The sequence below is a fragment of the Eriocheir sinensis genome, chromosome 47, assembly GCF_024679095.1.
Source record: "Eriocheir sinensis breed Jianghai 21 chromosome 47, ASM2467909v1, whole genome shotgun sequence".
NCBI classification, from domain to species: domain Eukaryota; kingdom Metazoa; phylum Arthropoda; class Malacostraca; order Decapoda; family Varunidae; genus Eriocheir; species Eriocheir sinensis.
In genome coordinates, this window is record NC_066555.1 from 1,892,098 (window position 1) to 1,908,266 (window position 16,169).

General features: G+C 44.1%; 1 long non-coding RNA gene across 1 annotated transcript in view; it reads left to right on the forward strand.

The window, feature by feature from the left end:
- LOC126981267 (uncharacterized) overlaps positions 1-10,040 on the forward strand; it is a 118,085-nt gene extending 108,045 nt beyond the window's left edge. Inside the window, exon 3 of the long non-coding RNA XR_007733867.1 lies at positions 9,331-10,040. This is a non-coding gene — a long non-coding RNA (uncharacterized LOC126981267). The remainder of the gene's footprint in view (positions 1-9,330) is intronic.
- The last annotated feature ends 6,129 nt before the right edge of the window (positions 10,041-16,169 follow it).

Below are 16,169 nucleotides of genomic sequence, written 5' to 3' on the forward strand. Positions count from 1 at the left end.
CCTTCCCTTAGATCCCTTCCTTTGATGTGAGATATTTCCGAACTCACCCCTTCCCTTCCCTTCCCTTCCCTTCCCTTCCCTTCACTTCACTTCCCTCTCCTCTTCCTCCCTTCCCTTTCCTTTCCTTCCCTTCCCTTCCCTTCTCTTCTCTTCCCTTCCCTTCCCTTCCCTTCCCTTTTTTAACCTTCCTTTTCCTTCCCTCCCCTCCCCTTTCCTTTCCTTCCCATCCCATCCCCTCCTCTTCCATACCCTTCCCTTCCCTTCCCTTCCCTTCCTTTAACAAACATGATACGAAGAAAATAACTGCTTTAGACCAAGAATAGAGAAGAGGGAAGAGAGGGAGAACGTAAGAGATAGAAAGCGACAGAGAGAGAAAGGAAGTCACAGACAGAGAGAGTCGTGGGGAGTCGGGAGGAAGGGAAGCAACTAAAGGGGTAAAAGGCTTGGGAAGATAGATGGGACTGGGGAATTATTATTATGGCCCAAATGATAGAGGAAACTTGTGGAGCGTCTGGCGGCATAAATCAAGGGAGTAATAATGTCAGGAAATTGTATGATGAGCGACGGTTTGTTGTTGTTTTCAGTGCGGGTTGTGGTGGAAGATTATTAGGAGCGAAGGAAAGAAAGGGTTGGTAAGGTGAGGCAAGGCAGGTCTTATTAGCGAAGGCAAGGAAAGGAAAGGTTAGGTAAGGCAGGTATTGTAAGAGAGAGAGAGAGAGAGAGAGAGAGAGAGAGAGAGAGAGAGAGAGAGAGAGAGAGAGAGAGAGAGAGAGAGAGAGAGAGAGAGAGAGAGAGAGAGAGAGAGAGAGAGAGAGAGAGAGAGAGAGAGAGAGAGAGAGAGAATGATACACAGCCTCCCGATAAAGACCTGTTCGAATCTAATTGGGTCGGGGGATTGTATTCATAACAGTAACAAAAATGGATTAGTAGGTTTGGGTAGCGATTTCCATCATTGTTGCAGTTTAAAAAATGACCAACTAAATGACTCAGTGTATAGCTAAGCGCCTGCCTGACTGACTGACTGACTGAATGACTGAATGAATGGATGAATGACCTACCAACCGATTAATTAACTGCCTAACCAACTGACTAACTGACTGACTGACTGAATGACTAGTTGACTGACTGACTGACTGACTGACTGGATGAATGAATGAATGAATGAATGGATGGATGGATGGATGAATGAACTACCAACCGATTTACTACTTGCCTCACCAACTAACTAACTAACTAACTGACTGACTGACTGACTGGATGAATGACCTACCAACCGATTAACTACAACTCTAACCAACTAACTGACTGACTGACTGACTGACTGACTGACTGACTGACTGACTGACTGATTGACTGACTGAATGGATGAATGACCTACCAACCGATTAACTACAACTCTAACCAACTAACTGACTGACTGACTGACTGGATGAATGACCTACCAACCGATTAACTACAACTCTAACCAACTAACTGACTGACTGACTGACTGACTGACTGACTGACTGACTGAATGGATGAATGACCTACCGACCTATTAACTACCTATATAACCGACTAACTACCCAATTAACTAACGAACTGACTAACTGATTGAGTAACTAATTGATTAACTAATTGACTAACTAACTCACTAACTTATTACTATCTAACTCACCCACTCATTCACTCACTAACCCGCTACTTACCTAACTACCTTCTTAGCTAACCACCTACTATCTTACTAACTAACCATCTTACCATAGAGAAAAATAAACAGACTAAAGGATCAAAACCCAAATCAACTCATAAAACAACAAAAGGGAAAGCCTAAATAAAAGGTCGATCTAACGAGAGAGAATTAATGAGACGAATCAGGGAAAAAGGGACAAAGGAAATCACTTAATAAATAATCCGTGACAAGACTGACGAGGAGGAGGAGGAGGAGGAGGAGGAGGAGGAAGAAGAGGAAAAGTAGAGACGAGTTTCGCTCAATAATTTAAACAGTATGACCTTTTTCTAATATATAATTTCCCTCTCGTATTTTCTTCCCTTGATTTCTTACATGTCAATCTTACCATATCCTAAACAAACCAGTACTTCTTTTTTTTGTTTCTTCCATGGTTCCTTTACACACACACACACACACACACACGACCCCCCCACACATACACACACATAGACCCCCCCACCCTCCCCACCCACCCACACACACACACACACAGATGGATAGGAGATAGAGAGAGGGAGAGGGAGAAGAAAGCGTGAAGAGAGAGGCTGGCTGGAGTCCGTTCCCGTGTAGTGGACATACGATATAATAGCTGTCATGGATGAGGGGATGGGAAGGACGCTGTAGAAGGGGATGAAGTGATGTTGATTTATAATACCTGTCACTCCCGCTGGCGATCTCCTGACAACTGGAGACCTACGAAATGAGTGCCTATAGAACTTAACCTTGGCTGGGGCGTGGCTGGACGAAGGGAGTGTAGATGGGGAGGAGTAGAGGTGATATAGGAGTGTTTTAATAGTGAGTGGAGTCTTGTGATGAGTGTGATGTGGGTTTGGGGGATGACTGTTGTTGTGGTGACCTCTGCAGAAGTTGGGAAAGGTGTGTGTTGAGTTGGCTGAGGTGAGGGAAGCGTGGGAGGGTGAAGGGAAAGGGTGTGGTAGCAGTAGAAGTAGTAGTAGTAGTAGTAGTAGTAGTAGTAGTAGTAGTAGTAGCTAGCAGTAGTAGTAGTAGTAGTAGTAGTAGTAGTAGTAACCTAACCTAACCTAACCTAAGTAGCAGAGTAGTAGTAGTAGTAGTAGTAACCTAACTTAACCTAACCTAAGTAGTAGTAGTAGTAGTAGTAGTAGTAGTAGTAGTAGTAGTAGTAGATTAGACATAACTCAATCACTCCTTACCTTCCTACCCTACCTTCCTTTAATCCCCCCTTCCCTCACCATCTACACCCCTTCCCCCTCCTCCCCTTCTCCCATTCCTCGCTCCTGTAACCTCAGCGCTGACACTCTCCTTATCATCAGGAAACGCCTTTTTTGTCTACCGAGGTGACGAAAGATGTGACGCATTGTGGAGAGCGTGAGTCAGACGGGAGCCAGGCGTAGTCAGGCACGCCGGCACGCTGACTACGCGCTGTGTGCCTGGCTGTATTGACTAACTTGCCAGGAACAGAAGGGTGGGACGGTAGGGTGTGACGGGGACGGCTGTAGACGGTATAGGAGGAGGAGGAGGAAGGTGGAAGGGAAGGATGGATAAAGGAAAGTGAACAGGTGAAGGGAATGGTACTGAGGGAGGGATAGATGGAACAGATGAAAAGGAAAGGGATGAAGGAGATGGATAATAGGGATGAAGTACAGAGAAAGGGGTAAGAGTGGAAGAGGAGAGGGCATAGATAATGAAAAAGGGGTGGAGTGAGGGAGGGATAGAGAGGGGACTAATGAAGGGAAAGGAGAAGAGAGAGATGGATGAAGAGAAGAGAAGTAAAGGAAAAAGTGGGAAAGAATGAAAGAGGAAAGGGATAGATGAGGAGAAAGGGAAAGAGGAAGGGAATGACAGAATGAATGGAGAGAAGTCGTGGAGGTGCAGTGGAGAGAAGAAAAAAAACGAAGTGATAAAAGAGAGGAGGCAGATGAGAGGAAAGAGTAAGAGGGATGGATGCAAGGGGAGAGGTAAAAGGAAAAGGGGAAAAGGGGGAAGAGAAAAGGAAATAGATGAGGGTGAAGGGAAAGACTGATAGATAGAAGAGAATGAACAGATCAAAGGAAAGATATAGAGATAGATGAGAGGGGAAAAGTAAATGGAAGAGGGATAGGAAGGAACAAATGAATGCGATGGAAATGTTATGAGGTGACTGAATGATTTTGTAAGCGAAGAGGAGGAGGAGGAGTGGAAGGGAAGGAAAGGAGGGAGAGGAGAGGACAGAGGAATCAGAAGAGAGGAAGAGAAGGAAACAGAAGAGAGGAAGAGAGAAATTAAGAGGAAAGAAAAGGAAACAAGAGACATGGAAGAGAGGAGGAGAGGAAAGAAGGAGAGGGGAGAGGAATCATATTAGAGGAAGGGATGGAAACAGAGGAGGTGGAGGAGAGGAAAGTGAAAATTGGAAGGAGATAAAATTGGAGAGAGTGAAAAAGTAAGAGCTAACTAATTAACTGACTAACTGACTGACTTACTGACTGGGTGACTGACTGGGTGACTGACTGGGTGACTGGTTGGATACGTGCAGCAGAACAGTTCACTCGTAGCTACCAGGCAACACGATGCTACATAACATTGGTTGCGAAATACGGTTGACGCTATTGACAGCCTCTCTCTCTCTCTCTCTCTCTCTCTCTCTCTCTCTCGCTAGGGTAACCCAACTGATGTGATGAACGTGGATGACGCAAGTGGGTGGTCGCGTGTGTGTGTGCGTGCGTGTACATGTGTGTGTGTGTGTGTGTGTGTGTGTGTGTGTGTGTGTGTGTGTGTGTGTGTGTGACTGGGGAAGGTGAGTGTGTGGCTGAGATGGTGGTGATGGTGATGATGGTGGTGGTGGTGATGATGGTGTGGTCTGTAACATCATCATCACCATCATCATCATCATCTCTCTCTCTCTCTCTCTCTCTCTCTCTCTCTCATATATAAATCACAGCTTGTATAGAATAAGGAACGAAAAGAGACCGTGGAGGGAGGAAAGCAGGAAGTGGAGAGAAGGAGGGAGGAGGAGGGAGGAAGGGAGTTAGAGAGAGGGAGGAAAGAGGGAACGAGGAGAGAGAGGGAGAGGGAAGGAAGTATAGAAGTGGTGACTCATCTACTTCTCTATCTCGTCGTACCAAAACTCTCTCTCTCTCTCTCTCTCTCTCTCTCTCTCTCTCTCTCTCTCTCTCTCTGAAGTGTACTCGACCATACACTTTCACGCAAGGACCCCAAAGTCTCTCTCTATTAAAATTTCTTACCCAATGATGAAAAATGTGCCTTAATACACGCACGCTCTCTCTCTCTCTCTCTCTCTCTCTCTCTCTCTCTCTCTCTGACAGAACAACGTGACTACTGTGTGTGTGTGTGTGCGCGTGTGTGTGTGTGTGTGTGTGTGTGCATGGCTTACGTTTTACGCGCACACATATACACTGATAACGTTTCTAATTAAGGCTAAATACACAGACAACCAAGCACGCACGCAAAACATACATACATACACACACACACATACATACATACATACATGAAAACGGCACACGCTGAAATGGTCATTGTATCACGAACGCATATTGATCACACACACACACACACACACACACACACACACACACACACACACACACAGAGAGAGAGAGAGAGAGACAGAGAGAGAGAGAGTGAATCACCACGTATCGGAGGGGAGAGAGAGAGAGGGAAGGAGGGAGGGAGAAAGTATACCTGGAGGAGAGGGAGGGGGAGAGGGAGGGAGGGAGAGAGAGGGAGGGGCGTGACTCACTCTCTCCCTCTGTCAGTCGTTCTGCCCAAGAGGAGAAAGATTAAAGGGAAGGCAGACACACTCTCTCTCTCTCTCTCTCTCTCTCTCTCTCTCTCTCACACACACACATGCAATCCAGTCAAACCACACTCATTTATTTCACTCACTCTTCTTCCTCCACCACCACCACAACCACCATCACCACCACCACCATCCCCTTCCCCATTCACCATAATCCAGCCAGTCATCATCTCACCACCACTATAACTACCGCCTCGCTACACACACACACACACACACACACACACACACACACACACACACACACACACACACACACGCACACTTAATCCCGTTACTATCACACGCCCTCGTCACACGCCCTCGCCTGCTCCTCCATCATTATCAGTACTCCGTCACTTTCTCTCTGGCTTACGTCACCATCATCACTGTCATCATCATCACCATCATCATCATCACTCTCATTATCCTCACCACTATCATTATTACTATTACTGTCTTTACTAACTATTTATGTGTGCTTTCTATCTTCATCACTATCATATTCATTTTCATCATTAGCTCCATCATACTAATCATTGTTCTTTTTTTTGTGTAATTATTATTAAAAACTTGCATTTTCATCACTATAGTTTAATCATCATCATCATCTTCCTCTCCCTCCTTCCCTTTATCATCTTCCTCTTCATCATCATCATCATCAGCATCATTAATTTTCTTACCGCAATTACTTTAAAAATGCTTTCCTCCTCCTCCTCCTCCTCCTCCTCCTCCTCCACCTCTTCACCGCCACCACCACCACCACCAGCCACACACAGGAAGGACCTTTAATTACTGCGAAGTGCCACTATTCATCGCTGCCCCCTCTCTCTCTCTCTCTCTCTCTCTCTCTCTCTCTCTCTCTCTGCCGCCCGTCTCCGCCCGCCCTCCCCTCCCTCGCTCGCCCTCCTCCTCCTCCTCCTCCTCTCTCTCTTCTCTCCTCCTTTAAAGCATATTACATCTTTGTCCAGTGCCTTCCCCTCTCTCTCTCTCTCTCTCTCTCTCTCGTTTTTATGCCTCTTTATGTAATTTTCCCCTCCCTTCTGAAGCCTTGTAATTAAATGTTGTGTATAGTTTATCTTATCTTTATTTTCTTAACTTTTAATTGTAGTAAGATAGCGCAAGGTGAGATAATAGAGTAAGATAACATTAAACTTTTACTTGGCACTTAATTTTTTTCCATCTCATCTGTCTTATCTTTGTACAATGTCTCCCTTCATTTCACTATCGTATGAATAATGTATGTATAGATAAATAACAACAATACTAGCAATAGTAATAATAACAGTAGTAACAATAATGATAACAAGAGTAACATGGTATAGTTGTTTAAGCATTCCCAAGTTAAAAGACAACAATAACATCAACATCAACAATAGTAATAGTAATAGTACGTAAACAAAAGTAAATATATAAGAAAAAGCAAAGACAACATCAAGAAACGCAGCAGTGATGATTGTTAAGTCCCTTCCAAGTCTAACTAACACTAAAAAACAAAAGCTTGCCAAACAAAACATATCTAACACCTCGCCGCCAGCATCATAACAACCCCGACACGTCCCTTCACCTGCGCTCAAACTCTCCCGGCACACGACAACACGCCCGTCTAGTTTTATTGGGCGCCGGGGCTCCAATTTCAGAGCTCTGCGGCCTTGTTCAGAGGGAGGGAGGTAGGTGGACAGACACACGCCCTCACGCCCACCTCTTGCCCATTGCCCCTCAACCCTCACCTCGTGCCCCTCGCCTCTTTGCCCCGCTGTCTTCTCGCCTCCTTGCCCTCGCTTTTTACCCCTTTCCCCGCTGCCTTCTTGCCCTTATCTCCAACGCCCCATATCCCCCTCCCCCGCTGCCTTCTTGCCCTTATCTCCAACGCCCCATATCCCTTGCCCCTCTGCCTCCTTGCCCCGCTGTCTTCTTGCCCTCGTTTTTCACCCCTTCCCCCGCTGCCTTCTTGCCCTTGTCTCCAACGCCCCATATCCCTTGCCCCTCTGCCTCTTTGCCCCTTGCCCCTCGTCTTCCTGTCTCCTCGATCCTTGCCCCGTTGCCTCCCGATCCTCGCCTCTTGCCCCTTGCCCCTAGTCCCGTTGCCTCTTCGTCCCTTGGCCCGCTGCCTCCCCGTCCCTTGCCCCGGTCTCTCGCTCGCCTCTCGTTCGCGCTGCATGTAAGGTGAGGACGCGAACACCTGGATAATTGACTGCACAGGTAGGCCTTGCATACATACATACATACATACATACATACATACATACATTCATACATACATACATTCATACATATATCACCTTAGTTCTACCTCTACCACCACTGTTCTCATCATCGTCATCATCATCATCATTATCATTATCATCTAGTTTAGAAAATTGTTATATAGTAGAGCTACCACAATTATTACCTACCACAATTACTTACGACTACCACAATCACAATCACCACTATCAACACCATCATCATCAACATTGTCATTATTCCTACTTACAGTTTTTGCATTCATACATACATACATACATACATACATACATACATACATAAAAAGATACATACTCACTTCATGTCCCTATTTTCTATGTCCTTTTGCATCCTATTACCTCCTGTGTCTTGTGTCCTTGTGTGTGTATCATCTCCATCGGTTCCTGTTATTTGTTATGCTTGCTATGTATCCTTCATCCTTCTATAACTATTACTTCAGCATCCTGTATCCTTCGTGTTCTATTGTTTTTATTCCTCGTCTCTCCCTTTATCCTTATGTTCTATCTTAGTGGCTTATGTTTCTATGTATCCTTCAACCTTTAGCATCCTCTATCCATCTACGCATCTTGTCTCCATGTGTGTCACTTCCCCGTGTGTTCTGTATTCCGGTGTGGCGTATGTCCCAAGTTTTCATGCAATAATACATTTCATGCCTTACCTTCCTGTGTCTTGTGTGTGTGTGTGTGTGTGTGTGTGTGTGTGTGTGTGTGTGTGTGTGTGTTTATTATATGGCAAAAGACCAGTGAAGAAATGTGAGCTGAAATGAAGGATAAATGTCAGGAAAAGAGTATAGAGGGCAGTAGAAGTAGTATAAGTAGTAGTAGTAGTAGTAGTATAGTAGTGTTTTTTTATAGCAGTAGCAGAAGTAGAAGCAGAAGGGTTGAATCTCCTCGGGTCCTATATGGTTTATGAAGACGTAAAAGCTGCAATAGAAGAAATAAAGTCTCCTTGTGGCCTATTACCCAGTGTGGCTTATGTAGAAATAGAAGCAGAAGTATACCAGTAGAAGGGTTAACTCTCCTCGTGTCCTGTTACCTGGCGTGGCTCGTGTCCCTCCGTGTCCCTGGCCCTGAGCGAGTGTCCTTCAGCGCCTCCTCGTTCCAGTCCGTCTCTTCCTTCCTCTCCCTCGTCTCGCCGGCCCCGCGTCCACCCTGTCATGCACTGGTGGCGGCCGTCAAGTCTCCCACCCTCCCTCCCACCCTCGCTCGCTCGCATGCCTCAAGGTCCATGCTCGTACTCCTCCTTCTCCTTCTCCTCCTCCTCCTTCTCCTCGTCCTTCTCCATCTCTCAGTCCTACTCCTTGTCTTAAAATCACTGCTGCGTCCCACTTCTCTCTCTCTCTCTCTCTCTCTCTCATCTTTTATTTTCGATCCCACCGCCAAACAGGTTCTGCTGCGTGTAATTATCGCACATATTATCGACCCGCCGCTTGTTAGTGCTCGCCCCGACACACACACACACACACACACACACCTAATACTTCGCCTTCAGTGGTATGAGTTCCCTTGACGTGGCCGACGCTTCGAACCGGCATCATAATAACATAACTCTTTGTTATTACTCGATTTCCAAACAAGTACAGTCAGCGGTGTTTCATATGTTTACTTCGAATCAGGCGCTGACGAAGAAAGGCCGGGCGTCGTCACTTCCGCTGCACCGCCGTCTCCAGGATGCACAACGCTCGCTCCTGAAGAAGTCTCGTGTATGGTGACACTGAGGCTGAGCTGATAGATACCGACGAAGACTAAGACTAAAGCAGCTTCGAATGGCGGCGATGACTGTTCAGGGCTGCCGAAGAGGACGCAAGCAACTTCGAACGGGTGTTTAGTAGTGGCTGCCGACGAGGACGAAGACTCAAATTGCATGCTTCAAGTGGTGGCGGTCACTGGTCAGGGCTGCCGAAGAGGACGCAAGCAGCTTCGAATGGGTGGTTACTGGTGGTTGTCAACGAAGACGAAGACTCAGGCAGCTTCTAGTGGTGGCGGTCAGTGGTCAGGGGTTGCTTCATATCCTAGCGCGGGGCTGAGTGTCGCAGCGGCAGGACAGATCACCTTGAAGCCTGCCGACCTGTGAGAAATGGAGGCGCCGGCATAAAGGGGGGAGTCAGACGCTGTGTGTGCTGCTGCCGCCCTGCGTGTGTGTGTGTGTGTGTATGTCCGAGGCAGGTGTTCTCAGATTCTAGAGGCCTCCACCACACCGGTACTGATGAGATTATTTGTCCCTGTGTTAAGGAAAAGGAAGAAAAGAGTAGAACAAAAGCCTTCTGGGACAAAAAAAATAATAGAACAAGAAACTCTTAGACAAAAAATAAATCGAGGACTTATTTTTGTTTTTATTCTTTGTCCTTTATTGTACTTTAATTAAGGGGGGGTTGTCCCAAGAGTGTTTTGTCTCAAGTGGTTTTTTTTTCATAAGGAGGTTACGTCATAAGTTTTTTTTTTCTTGGAAGGAGTGTTGTTTTGAATTTTGGGGTTTGTCTTGGGGCTATGTACTAAGGGCTTTGTTTTGTTTTGTCATAAAAGGGTTATGTCCTAAAGGGTGTTTTCTCCCATGGAAATTTATGTTTTAAGGAGGTTATGTCCTAAAGAGGCTTATTCTAAAGGGGTTTTGTCTTAAGGGGATATTGTTCTAAGTTTTTTTTTTTTTTGTCTCAAGAGGGTTTTATTTTAAGGGGGTTGTCAGGACCGTTTGAAGACAGTCTTAGACACCAGGCACAACACCCTCAAAAATATATAAAAAAGATGAAAATGATAAAAAAAAGATGAGAAAGAAGAAAAGACCAAAAGATGATGAAAATACAAAAAATAAAATAACAATAAATATAAACCTTCAGGCGTCTTGGCTTATGATAAAAAAAGGTTGAAGTAGTGTGTTTATTTTTCTTTTTTATACCTTTTTTTATCTCCCGTTATGAACTTCGTCTTTTTTTAGTGTTTTGAATTGCATGTTATTTACGAAGAACACGAACCAGAGAGCCTGTATGTATGTATGTTTGTTTGTTTGTTTGCCACGCCTTATCCATCCCACCTCTCTCTCTCTCTCTCTCTCTCTCTCTCTCTCTCTCTCTCTCTCTCTCTCTCTCTCTCTCTCTCTCTCTCTCTCTCTCTCTCTCTCTCTCTCTCTCTCTCTCTCTCTCTCTCTCTCTCTCTCTCTCGCTTATCACGTCGGCGCCTGCTTTAAAAGGTCGCTTCGCTGATGTTAGTTTCTTCAACCACGATTTTGTTTATTAGCCGAACAGTGAGTAACAAGCAGCTGTCGGCGTCACTGTTTTTGCTAATTATCACCCGTGTATAATTGGAGCTTGAGCAATTATACACCTCTCCTCCCGAAATTGACCTCTCTTTCGGCCACCTCTTTTGATTCTTTCTTGTAGGAGCAGCGAGTAGCGGGCTATTTTTTTATTGTTTCCTTTTTTGTGTGCCCTTGAGCTGTCTCCTTTGTTGTAAAAAAAATGGACTGGAGGAATTAAGAAGACAGTAACAGGAAAGAAAAAAAGGAGAAGTTAGAGAAGTTACAAGAATGAACGAACTGTAAAGCATAAAGGGAAATACTGTTGACTTCACGTGTGTTGGTAATTATCAACTGTGTATAATTGGGGGTTTGAGAAATGAACTGCAGGAATTAAGAGGACAGTAACGGGAAAGAAAGAAAGGGGAAGTTAGAGAAATTACAGGAATGGACGAACTGTAAAGGCGTAAATGAAAATACTGTTGACATCACGTTTGTTGGTAATCAGCCGTGTATAATTGGGGTTTGAGAAATGAATTGGAGGAGGCAAAAATGAAGGAACAAGAAACAAGAAGAATGAAAACTTGCATAAAGAAATGGATTAACTGTATAATGAAGATGAAAAAAAGGGAAAATACTGTTGTTACTAATTTTATCTGCCATGTTTAATTGGGTCTTGAGGAATGAACTGGAGGATGTAGGAAAGAAGGAAGGAGACGGAAAGAAACAAAGAGAAAGAGAAGTTACAAAGAGAAAGAGTAACTGAATAAGGAAAAAGAAAAACAAAGAAAAATCCTGCTTGCACTCAGCCGTATATAATTGGAGCTTTAAAATGAAGTGGAGGATGTAGGAAGGAAGGAAGGAACAGGGAAGAAACAACGAGAATAAGAAAGTGCAAAGAGAAATGAAGTAACTGAATAAGGAAAGGAAAGAAAAGGGAAAATACTGTTACTAATTATCAGGCGTCTATAATTGGGCCATTAAAATGAAGTGGAGGATGTAGGAAGGAAGGAAGGAACAGGGAAGAAACAACGAGAATAAGAAAGTGCAAAGAGAAATGAAGTAACTGAATAAGGAAAGGAAAGAAAAAGGAAAATACTGTTGCTAATTATCAGACGTCTATAATTGGGGTTTGAGAAATTAACTGCAGGAGGTAAGAAAGAAAGAAGAAAGGAGCAGGAGAGAGACAAAGAGAATGAGGAAATGCAAGGAGAAATGGACGAACTGAAAATGGAAAATTATAAAAAGGAAAGGAATTAGATAATCTGAATTTTATCATCTTACACTTTCCTTACAGTTTTGTTTAAATGATGAGAGGGAACCGGCTTGTACCAGATGTGTTTTTTTATATATATATGAAAGATCAATTGTGTATGACTTGTTAACCTCGTGAATGGCTGAAGAGATGTTTAGTGGCTTCAAAACCTCTATGACACAGCTTCTGATACTCTAATAAAACAATGGTAACTTATCTTGCATGAATTAGTCAGCGTGTGTGTGTGTGTGTGTGTGTGTGTGTGTGTGTGTGTGTGTGTGTGTGTGCCAATTGTAGATAACACCGGGTCTAAACACTCTCCCCTAATCTTTATGGCCGTTTTCTGCCACTATCAAAAACGAGTTCACGTGTTAATTGCCTCTCTACCACCCTTCCCTTTACCTGCGTGGCATTCCGCTCGTCGGCTGCTCAGAGCGTTCGGGCAGCATAGCGAGACGGCCCCTTTGATGCCGATAACCCCAATGAACTTTAAACCCGTGACTCACTCCCTCTGATCATGTGGAAGGAAAGTTGGAAAGTTTCGTTTACTCGGCGCAACATCTGTGGTAATATGCCGGAGAGACACAGGAGGGGAAGGAGAGGATGGAATGAATATAGAACGTGCAGGGAGCTTGGCAAGACACTTCGTTTGATACTTGCAACCACGAGGGACTTTCAAACCACCCCTGCATTCCCTCAGAGGATTTGGAAGGAAAGGAAGGAAAGGTAAACAGAACACCGGAAATTCCAATAAGCATTCCTCGTGGTGGTGAATTAAAGATCCAAAAGAGAGGTAGAGATTTGTTAAGCGTCGCATTAGTATTTATTAAGTTATGTGGCTATGCAACTTGGCTTATTGACTCCATTATTGGGGGACGGAGTTAGTGAGAAGAGTAACATTTTCACAGATAAATCGACATATTACAATCTGTCGTAAAAAAAGTGATATAAAAAATCAACATAACCAACTAAACGTCCCTTGAAAAACGGGTTAAAAAAAGACAAATCAGCCACATTTTTCGTTAATAAAAAAAACAACAATAATACGTCTAAATAATCAGGTTGTAATTGTCTGTATTAAGATGTAGTTTTAGGTGTAGGATGCAAAGGCTTTAGGTTTTAATCGTGAGTAATGAGCCTTGAGGTCCATAATTAGGGTTGCTTATTAGCCTCATCTTCATTAGTAACGTAGACTCGAGAGAACATAAATGGTGGTATGCTTGGTTGATTTATGAAGAGATAGTACGCGGAAGCCATTTGGGAGCATATTCTCTCTCTCTCTCTCTCTCTCTCTCTCTCATCAGTATACACGGGAAAAGCGTCTGAGAGAGATTTTTTTATTATTTAGAGAGAGAGAGAGAGAGAGAGAGAGAGAGAGAGAGAGAGAGAGAGAGAGAGAGAGAGAGAGAGAGAGAGAGTGTTTGGTTTTGAAATTTTATTATAAAACGTAAAAGCCATTCAATCCTTCTCTCGTGATTGGTGTATGTGTGTGTGTGTGTGCACTTAAATTTGGAAGCTTTACTAAAAAAATATATAGACTACATTTTAGTATTATTATTATTTTGTTAATGATGCAAAGTTAATATTGTGATCTAAAATTCCTTAATAAAGTTTGCGTAATATAATTTAGTAAGGCTTTGGGCAATAAGTATCTCTATGTATTTGTCTTTCTATCTATTTATTTACTTTATCTATCTAACTAGCTATGTACTTCTTCGCATTTATGTCTATGTAATTATTTGTCTATTAATCTATCTATCTATATATTTGTGTTTCTCATTTTATTTTGCTTCCTGTTTATATCTATTTGTCTTATCTATCTATCTATATACGTGTCTATCTGTCTATCTATTTACATGTGAAAGGAAAGGCGACATTCAGCTTATGCGGAGAGGGCAGGAAACCTCTCCTCCCGAAATTGACCTATCCTTCGGCCACTCCTCTAACTCTTTTTAGGAGCAGTGAGTAGCGGGCTTTTTTTTTCATTATTGTTACCCTTTGCTCTAAAAAAAAAAGGAATGGGAGCACATATATATATAACACCTTCCTCCCTTCCCCCCAATCCCCCTCACGGCTGGCTCTTGTTTGGCTTCCTATAACCAACAAGCTTTTTCAGGCGGAGTGGTTGATGCTGCCGACACCACAATGTTTATGCTGACTCCACACACCGTCCACGCCTTACTCCATGCCGCCGCCCCCGCACACACACACACACACACACACACACACACACACACACACACACACACACACACACACAGGGAGGGAGGGGATGATAACTGGGTAGGGTGAGAGAGAGAGAGAGAGAGAGAGAGAGAGAGAGAGAGAGAGAGAGAGAGAGAGAGAGAGAGAGAGAGAGAGAGAGTGAGAGTGAGAGTGAGAGTGAGAGAGAGTGAAGTGAAGGGAAGGGAAGGGAAACGAGAAGAGGAGAAAGAGAAAGAGACGGAAGGTAACACACACACACACACACACACACACACACACACACACACACACACACACACACACACACACACACACGAACCCAATGACTGACCGGACGGACACACTCACTTCAAAGAAATCAGAAAAAAAGAAAGAAAGCGGAAGCTAGAAAGAGAAAAACAAGTAAAAAAACGAAGAAAACAAACTCTTCTAACATTTAAAAGACAGCAACCCGCCCCCGGATGACACCACGATCCGACTGTGACATCCGGTTGGGTAATGTCTCGAGGTGACTTATGTTGTGCTGCGTCAGTCATTGCCTCGCCTTCAATACGTGAGGCTCAGCTGTTCGGGAGGGGCAGGAAGGAAGCGAAAGGTTAGGCTGGTGACGGAGTGAGGGCCAATGCGTCACCGTGGAGAACAGAGATAGTACTGGGAAAACTATACTGAGAGGACCATTGTGTTTACCAGAGAGAGAGAGAGAGATAGAGATAGAGAGAGAGAGAGAGGGGGTGGTTACTGCTAGACATAAACAAAGGGGAATGGACACACCAACATAATGAGATACAGAAAGCAGACGCATAAGCAGATAAGTTGATTAGCACACACACACACACACACACACGCCAATCCTATAACTTCCCTCTCCCCCTCTCCCCTTTCCCCACTTTCCTCCCTCCTCCTCTCCTTCTTTCCTCCACCAAAACAACACCAAAAACAAGAAATTTCCTCCCTCCTCGTCCTCCTCCTCCTCTCCCTCTGTCACACTGCATGGCTTCAACACACTACGAAGGTCTTCTAATTTTTTTTTTCCGTTATTAGGAGAGCAAATGAGAGTAAAAATATGCATGCAAATGATAGACAACCAAGTGTGTGTGTGTGTGTGTGTGTGTGTGTGTGTGTGTGTTTGTTTCCTTCAGTGTGACTTCTTTCTCCTATCCTCGTTTCCCTTCCCTTCCTTTCCTTTCCTTTCCCTTCGCTTTCCTTCTCTCTCTCTCTCTCTCTCTCTCTCTCTCTCTCTCTCTCTCTCTCTCTCTCTCTCTCTCCCTACCCTTCCGTTATCTTTCCCCTCCCTCCCTCTGTGTGTGTGTGTGTGTGTGTGTGTGTGTGTGTATGTAACTAATTGCCGAGGTAATGTATAGAGCGTTTATCTCATTCATACAACATTTGTCCTTCAGTACCATATAATTTACATTGTTACTTCATTAATTATTCATTAGAGAGAGAGAGAGAGAGAGAGAGAGAGAGAGAGAGAGAGAGAGAGAGAGAGAGAGAGAGAGAGAGAGTCTGCTACCGAATTCATTAATCTTTTAGGTGGAAATGTCTTACTCATGGTTAGTTAATGTGTGTGTGTGTGTGTGTGTGTGTGTGTGGCTGAATGTAAGGTGGCATAAAGAGGTGGGGGGAGGGGGGGGTTATCAACAGGAAGTTACCCCGTCTCCCCCGGGGTCTCTCTCTCTCTCTCTCTCAACTTATATTTTTTGTGTACAGATATATCGTGTGTGTGTGTGTGTGTGTGTGTGTGTGTGTGTGTGTGTGTGTGTGAC